Source organism: Mus musculus, chromosome 15, assembly GCF_000001635.26.
Source record: "Mus musculus strain C57BL/6J chromosome 15, GRCm38.p6 C57BL/6J".
Lineage (NCBI taxonomy): Eukaryota > Metazoa > Chordata > Mammalia > Rodentia > Muridae > Mus > Mus musculus.
In genome coordinates this window covers 12,798,203-12,806,716 of record NC_000081.6, presented here as the reverse complement: position 1 = coordinate 12,806,716, position 8,514 = coordinate 12,798,203, and the positions used below count along the sequence as shown (strand labels likewise).

Here is an 8,514-nt window from a genome sequence, read left to right as displayed (position 1 = left end):
AAGGTCACTTCAGCGACTGGGCCTTACCTTTCAGTTCTGATCAATAGCCAATAGCCTTGACAATAGCCTGTGATGTTTAGGGGACTGTCTATGGAACCCCTTTGCCAACCCAGTAACATTTTTAATCTTGTACGTACATGGTCAAGGATGGTTGGATCTTTTGTGATCTGACATGAATAAGACCTGAAGAGAATCATGTTCCAAAGAGGAAAGCATAACCTTTGACATCATTTTCCAAGAACTGTGTCTATGAAGTTTAGATCCCTAAAGTTACCCTGCGTTGGGTGAGCATTGCTGACCACTGAAGCAGCGACGTTTCTTCCCCACCTCTGGTTCTTTCCATCCACTTAGAAGCACAGCTATAGCCCTGCGCTGCCTCTCTATTCCTTCCTGGGTCAAAGAGTAAATGAAGGAACATGGGATCTTTTCTTCTAGAAGGATTTGTTCTGCTGTCTTCATCCTCCGATGCAAAGTTTTGAAAGTAGGCCTATGATGGTTTGTCTATCCTTGGACCAGGGAGTGGCACCATCTGGAGGTGTGGCCTTGTTGGAATAGGTGTGACCTGGTTGGAATGGGTGTGTCACTGTGGGTGTGGGTATAAGATCCTCACCCTAGTTGCCTGGAAGTCAATCTCCCACTAGCAGCCTTTGGATGAAGATGTAGAACTCTCAGGTCTGCCTGCGCCATGACAGCCTGGATGCTGCCATGCTCCCACCTTGATGATAATGGACTGAACCTTTGAACCTGTGAACCTGTAAGCCAGCCCCAATTAAATGTTGTTTTTTATAAGACTTGACTTGGTCATGGTGTCTGTTCACATCAGTAAAACCCTAACTAAGACAAGGCCCCAAAGAGTAGCTAACAGGGGTGCCAATGGATGACCAACTCCACCTTAAGAAAGCTGTTGCTCAGAGCTGTAATCCTGTCCCTTATCAACAGCTGTAATGGTGATACAGTTATTTAGAAAATTAAGAGAGAAAGGTGATGTCATTTGGGCCTCAAATTGCAATATAACACTCGCTTTGTGGGGGGAAAAATGAAATTCTGACAAAAAAGAAATTCTCTCAATATAAAAATTTTAGGTGCTACATAACAGAGCTTTTTAAACTCTTTATTTGCTTTTGAGTATTAATAGACTAGTAATTTGACTTTTATCTGGTATCATACTGAGACAGGCCACACAGTGCCTTAGAGAGATTCCCAGATAAATAGCATATAGTCATAAAATGTCAGCAAATAGGATGTTATAATTCAAAGCGAGATACCCACAAATTAGACTTTAGTGTAACTTGCACAAATAGAACTTCATATTAAATAACACAAATGAGGATATGACTATAGAAAGATATGATATACTGATATAAACAGTATTCAATATTCAGGCACCCACACATTAGCATGTGGCTGTTATAAAATCAAGCAAAAGCACCATGTGTTTGACGTTGATACGTCTGTCAAGCTGTGGAGGCCACCAGAACTGCACAGCAAGGCTCTGCATCAAAAACCAACAAGGCAGCTGATACTGAGGGCCAAAGACAAAAAGTGCAGATCACTGGGGCTTTGCTCATCGCTCCAGTTCTGCTCTGCTCTTCCAGGGATCTCAGGTAGGTGTCTGCTTCCCTCCTGAGAAAGTCAGAGGCCTCTTCTAAGCAGCCACAACAGTTCCCCTCTAAAAGTGGCCAAAAGGCATCCCAGACCAGTGTTGCCTCCCAGACATTTACAGCAGCCAGGTTGGTTGGTGTGACTAGATCAGAGACAAACAGTCGGGAATGATCTTTGGCCCTTGGTCAGTGGCTTCCAGGAAGCCTTTTCTCAAGTAGCAGTTCTTCTCCTGTGCCATTCTAAGCTTTGCACTATCCAAGGCCATCAGCTTGTGTTTAATGGTTGCCTCCATCATCTTCGTTTGCATCCTCTGCCATTCGAGGCCCCACAAAGCTCTTGCTGCCTCCCTCCTTCCCTTTCTAGGCCTTATCTTCATTGCCCAGGTGTTGGGATTACAGGTGTGAGTAACCACATACACCCTAGGACACTTTCACTTTAACTCATGAAACTGATTTTACACTTCAGATGTATAAGTGAACAAAGATACCAGGAAAATATTGAAAAATAAACATAACAGATTATATACTGAATGTGTAATTATGTTAGTTAAAATAAGGCAGTATAGATCAGCAGACATAACCAGAATAAGGTACAGAAATAGACCTGCATTGATTACATAAAGTATATTTATCTAGTTTAGCAGAAACATAGCTCTCACACTAAATAAACATTTTCATCAAATTCAAAATAGTCTGTTCAGTAGGCTCCCTTCTAAAACAAGGATTCTGGACTTTGGCTGTTTTGATCTTTTTTTTTTTTTTTCTCCCTTCCCTTTCCCCTCCTTGCTCCGGCCCATAGGGTTTTTTAAATTCATTTCTCATTACAGATGGTTGTGAGCTACCATGTTGTTGCTGGGATTTGAACTCATGACCTCTGAAAGAGCAGTCAGTGCTCTTAACCACTGATCTTTGACTAGCATCTTGAACATCTAGCTTCCAAGATTTTCCCCAGTACACCTCCCATTCCCCCTCACAAGAAGACTGAAGAGGGCAAAGAGAACCTATGGGAGGATTACGGTCGCAGTTCCCAGCTGCGAGAAAAGATGCTGTGGTGGGTGCGTGCCTGAAGTGTTTATACTCAGGAAGTCGAAGCAGAGGATCCTTGAATTCATTGGCCATCCTGGGCTAACAGAAAGACCACGTCTCTAAACAAACGAAAGGCTGGGGCTGGAGCACTAGCTCATCAGTTATGAGCACTGCTTGCTCTTCCTGAGGACTTGGTGGTTCACAGCCTTCTGTAACTCACGTTCATGGGATCAATGACATCTTGGCCTCCGCAGGCTCTAGACACACACATACCTCACATGCATACAGGCAAAATACCCATACATATAAAGGACAATAACAAGATAATTAAAGGGGGGGCCATGCTCATGAATTGGAAGAATTAGCATTATGGAAATGGATAGCCTACCAAAAGCAATTAAGATTAAATGGCATCCCATCAAAATTCCAATGTCATTTTTTACAGACAGAGGGGGGGGATCTTTAAAATTAATTCAGAAGGCCAGGAAGAAGGACCAGCTAGCTGCTAAGGGTTTTCCACTCAGCCTGACAACTTGAGTTCAATCCTGAGAGAAAAAGAACAATACTGCAAATATCACCATATCTGTTTCCAAGGTGTACTCCTGAGTCATAGTAACAAGTACAGCATACTCCTGGTACTGACAGGTAGGTCAGTAGACTAGGAGAGAGGATACAGACATAAGCCTGCATAGCTACAGCCACCTAATTTTGACACAGATGCCAGAAATATACTGAAAGAAAAACAGCCTCTTTAACAAATGGTGCTGGCAAAACTGGATATTCATACATAGAATGAAAGTAGATCACCTTGAAAAAAAAAAAAAAACATAATCAGCTCCAAATGGAACAAAGGCCATAACAGAACACATGGAACTATTAGAGGTTAAACTATAGAAACACTTCAAGATATTGGCATAGGCTAGGACTTACTTAAATAGGACTCCAGTCAGGCAGGAAATAATGCTAACAATTGACAAATGGTATCTCATGAAACCAGAACGCTAAAGGGAGGAAAGCTGTGCTTTCTGTGTGTCTGACAGGATTTATAGCTAAAATATACAAGAATTCAACAGGCTAACAAGAAACGCCAGAACCCGGTCAACGAGTGGGGGGTGTGAACAAACAGTTCTCAAAAGATAAGTACAAATGACCAATTTACATATGACAAACATGTTCAGTGTCACCAGATGTCAGAAAACCAAAGTTACACTACATTTTTTTTAAGTCCCTAGTAAAGTGTGGGGCAGTGGTCACAGACAGCCTGGTCTTCAGTCAAGCATAGGTCTTGAACCCCAGGGGACCCAATGGTGGTATTTTCCACCTACATGGGACTGAAGGTGTTCAATCATGTCTCCTGGACCCTGGCTCCTATTGAAGTTACCGCCCTCACAGCCCCCACAGGAGAGGCGTGTGACTATCAGTCACACAGACTATGTCCCAAGCTCCTGGCATTCTGGCTAGACTCCACCCCCACAGTTACCTGACTATAGCCAGGTATGTTGTTACCTGGCAACAGCAAGATAGCCCAGCCCACTATAAAAGGGGCTGCTTGGCCCCCTCCTTGCTCTCTTTTAGCTCTCACCCTTTCTTACTCTCCTCTCTAGCCTTCCTTCTCTCTCTTTCCCCCATCTCTACACATGGCCATGGCCAGCCTCACTCCCTCATTCTACCTTCTCTCTTTCTCTCAGCCTTTCTACAATAAAGCTCTAAAACCATAGACTGTCTCTGCTCATCAAGGCCTGCCATGCTTGAATGATGGGATAGGTTTCCCCTAATCAGCAGCGTCTAACCTCCTGCTGGAAGGCCTTCCTGCGCTGCAGCCTCGGACTGGACCAAGGACACTCACGCATGTGGGAACCCACAGTGCTCCCCTCCCCCTGCCCTCTCCTCCCTTTGGCTCCAGGGCTGACTGAGCTGCCCCTCAGGACCCCCATTCTGTTCTCAGCTCTTCCACGGTGTCCAGTAGAGTCTGGGATGCCCAAGGCTGAGAACCTGGTACCTAGGACTGTCCCTGGTCCACCACCCACCAAGCTGAGTTCCATGGCTTCCTACAGCCAGACACTCACCCAGGGCTGCGTGGAAAGCATGCATCAGACCTTCCTCGTCTGCCCGCCCAGAGCACTGGAACTCTGGCAGGACTAGGGTTTTCTCCCACTCCCTCTTTCCCACTATACCCACCGCCCAACGGTAAGGCATACAACATCCCATTTTCAGTTCAAGGGTACAGATGCAGAAAACTACAGAATGTTACAGCCAAAAGGAGACCTAGACACAGTCTCCTCGACTCCCTTCTCTCCAGATGAAAAGATTGAGATCCAAGAAGACCAGGACTTGCTCAAGGCCAAAGTCATTCAATAACTGATTTGATACTAACACCCGAGTCTCTGGAAACCCTCTCCAGAGCTCTGTGATCTGTGAAACTGCCTGGCCTGTTTAAAAGACATCTCCCGCTGGATCTTCAAGGTCTACACAAGGCAGGACTCACCGGAAGGAGTAAGCAGGACTCCCAGGAAGCACATAATGGCCATGGAATACTTTCACCAAAGATATATTCCAGGACCATCTATAAGGGTTCCTAGACTGCCCTTTGGGAATGAAAAGGGAACCAAAGTCTTTTCAATAAAGCACCGTGGCTACATACAGCCCATTTGGACAGATTGACTGCCGTCCTTCCTTCCCAAGACAGGGATCATCCCAGCATGGAAAGATGGGGTCCCTCCCTCCCTCCTTCCCTCCCCTCATTTTGACCCATTTTTCCCTCTTTCACCATACACTCAATTAAATAAATAGATAGAGAAAAAGAGAGAGAGAGAGAGAGAGAGAAGAGAGAGAGAGAGAGAGAGAGAGAGAGAGAGAGAGAAAGAGAAAGAGAAAGAGAAAGAGAAAGAGAAAGAGAAAGAGAAAGAGAAAGAGAAAGAGAAAGAGAAAGAGAAAGAGAAAGAGAAGAGAAAGAGAAAGAGAAATCTCCCAAGCTGAATATAGTGCTGCCTGCCTGTTCGGGGAGTGCTGAGGACCCGGTGCTGAGGAGTTTGAGGCTTCGTGAGCTACACAGGAAGACCCTGTCTCGTGGGGACAGAGGAGAAGGAGAGAGGGAGGGAGGGAGGGAGGGAGGGAGGGAGGAGCAAAGAAGACCTTTTTTTTTTTCCTGCTAACAGCACTGTTTTGGAAACAAATAGTCTCAGAGTGGCACAAACCCAGGAACACCCGGTCTCACCTCAGTCAGAATGTCAGTCATTAAGAAAAGAAGTCTCGTGGCACATGCCTGAGAGCCTGGATCTCGGGAGGTGAGGGCAGAGGATTCTGGAGTTCATAGCCAGCCTCAGCTACACAGCAGATTTGAATCCACTTGCAGCCTTTTGATGCCTTATACCAAAGTGAAAGAAGAGCACCAGACGTCAGCCTGATGGATGTAAAAATGGATACAAAGGTGTCACTCTCACAGGAGTCGTGTAAGAAGATAAAAGGCTCCGCGCTGTCATGTCAACATCACAGACAGTGTCAAATCAAAGAGGACACCTCAGACTGGCAAGGAGGCCACTCACTGCCAACGTGATAAGATTCTAAACCTCACCTCCATACTCAAAACACAGGCACGGATCATGGAATTCCTCGTAGGTGGCCTTAGGAGATGAAAGGGCTGACTCAGAGCTGAAGCCTCGGTGCTTACACTGTCACTTAGAAGGTGGAGACAGAAGCTCGTAGGTGAGTGCTTGCCTTGCAGACGTGAGGACCTGTGTTCAACCCCGGGCACTGCTGTGGAAGCACAGGCATGGTGACTGTGGAATCCCAGGGCTGGAGAGAGAGAGAGGCAGAGTGCTGGCAAGCCTACGTGGCAAGTTCCAGACCCGTGAAAGGTGGACAGCACCTGAGGGACAATGGTGGAAGTCCTCTGGTTTCCTCATGGACATACACACACCAACACACACACACAGACACACACACACAAAGGGTTGGAAATATAACTCAGTGATAAAGAATTTGTAAGGAACAGGGCTCAGTCCCTAGTAATGCAAAATCCATACATACATACATACATACATACATACATACATACATACATATATACATACATAGACAGACAGACAGCTGGGGACATGATTCAGTTGCCACACAGACATGGAGACCCAAGCTTGGAGGCCCATAATTCGCATAAATAACAGATGGGTGTGTCAGCCCATCTGTAATTTCCAAACCACAGGAAGTAAGGTTGTGGAATCACCAAGGAAACTGGCTACCTACCTGGCAAGCTCTGGCTTCCATGAGAGACGCTGTCCTGTAGCTTCATGCTTGATGTCAGGGCCTATATGGCTCTGCCTTTCCAGCTTTGCTGCCTGCAACACAGTTCTCTTTCAGGCTGGTTCCATTCCTCATATGCAGCTCTCCTGGGCAGATAGCCCACAGATCTGGCACCTCTAACATCTTGGGATCCACAGTGCAATCCAAACTTCACTTTCCTAGCTTCACACGATGGCCTTTCAAGACCTCCATGCAGGGATTTCCCTGCCACACACCTGACCTCAGAGGCTGTCCTTAACCTCATAGGAAGACACTCAACCCCTTTCCTCATGCATCCATCATGACTCTAAAGCCAGAACCACATGAACACACAGGTACTTTGACTACCTGCTGTGGATGGATCCCTTTCAGAATGGTAACCTTTAGTCTATTAGTACTATTGTGTGTTACAAGTATATGATTTGCCTTTTGATTTTACAGGGTGGGGGATTACAGTTAGTCCTTAAGTCTCAAAAGAAACTTTTAAACTATACTGAGACTATGAGAGACTACAGGAACTTCTGAAGTTGAACCAAATGCCTTTTACATTATGATATGGTCATGAGCCTATGGTGGCCAGGGAGTAGAATGTGGTGGTGTGAATGAGAATGGCCCCCACAGGCATATATATTTGAATACTGGCCCCCAGTTGGTAGAACTGTTTGGGGAGGATTGGGAGGTGTGGCCTTGGAGGATGTCACTGGGATCAGATACATACACACACACCTACATACTCACACAGACAACCTCTAGCTTACACATATACACAAATATACACTCACACAGATAACCTATAGCTTACACACACACTCAAACACACACATGTCCACATGCATACAACACACACACATACCATATACACATATACATGTTATTTTTTAGAGTAATAACCACAACACAATAACACCAGAACTCAAGGTATAATCTAATAACCGCTCCTCATTCAAATGCGTTCTCAGGAGCTTCTGTTAGAGGCATTTCAGTGCCACGGTTCAGCAGACAGCAGTGGGTGCAGTTTGACCCGCTGGCAGTCCTGGCTGCATCATCTGGAGTCACTTTCAGGACATTTCACGACTCAGACGAAGTTAGGTTTCCTGACTTAGACCATGGGACAACACACCTCAGGGCAAGTCAACACAAAGCATTAACAAACCTGCAGTTTAGTTATCACCTGTCTCTCCCTCCCTTTTGGTCTCATACAGTACAAGCTGTCCTTGAACTCCTGTCTCTGTCTCCTGAGGACTTGCATTGTGACTACACAGCACCATCACACTCAGCTCTGACAGAAGGTTTTCAGAGCCAAGTCCTGTGATCCTAAGTCTCATTTAGGAGGAGACAGGGTGACACAGGCCATCGTGAACCACACATAGGATCTGGCCAGGCTGAGCTACACAATAAGACCTTGACTTAAAAGAACAGGAAGGAAAGAAGAGAGGGAGGAAGAAGGAAAGAGAAGATTTGGGTTTAAGCAGAGGCATTAAGAAAGCAGAAGAGAACAACACAAGGAAAGGACAGTAGAACACACCCTACTGTGGGCTTTGGTTCCTCGAGGGAACATAGCATTCTTAAGAATAGCTATATATACAGTTTTTGGTGACTATCCAAGTTACAT

At 45.5% G+C, this 8,514-nt stretch overlaps 1 long non-coding RNA gene across 1 annotated transcript; it reads right to left on the bottom strand.

The window, feature by feature from the left end:
• Positions 1–6,203: 6,203 nt before the first annotated feature.
• On the bottom strand, positions 6,204–8,193 carry Gm41274. The gene is made up of 3 exons (XR_875048.2): positions 8,056–8,193; positions 6,867–6,958; positions 6,204–6,419 (listed from the first exon to the last, which is right to left on the bottom strand). It is a non-coding gene; the product is annotated as a predicted gene, 41274 (long non-coding RNA).
• Between the last annotated feature and the right edge of the window lie 321 nt (positions 8,194–8,514).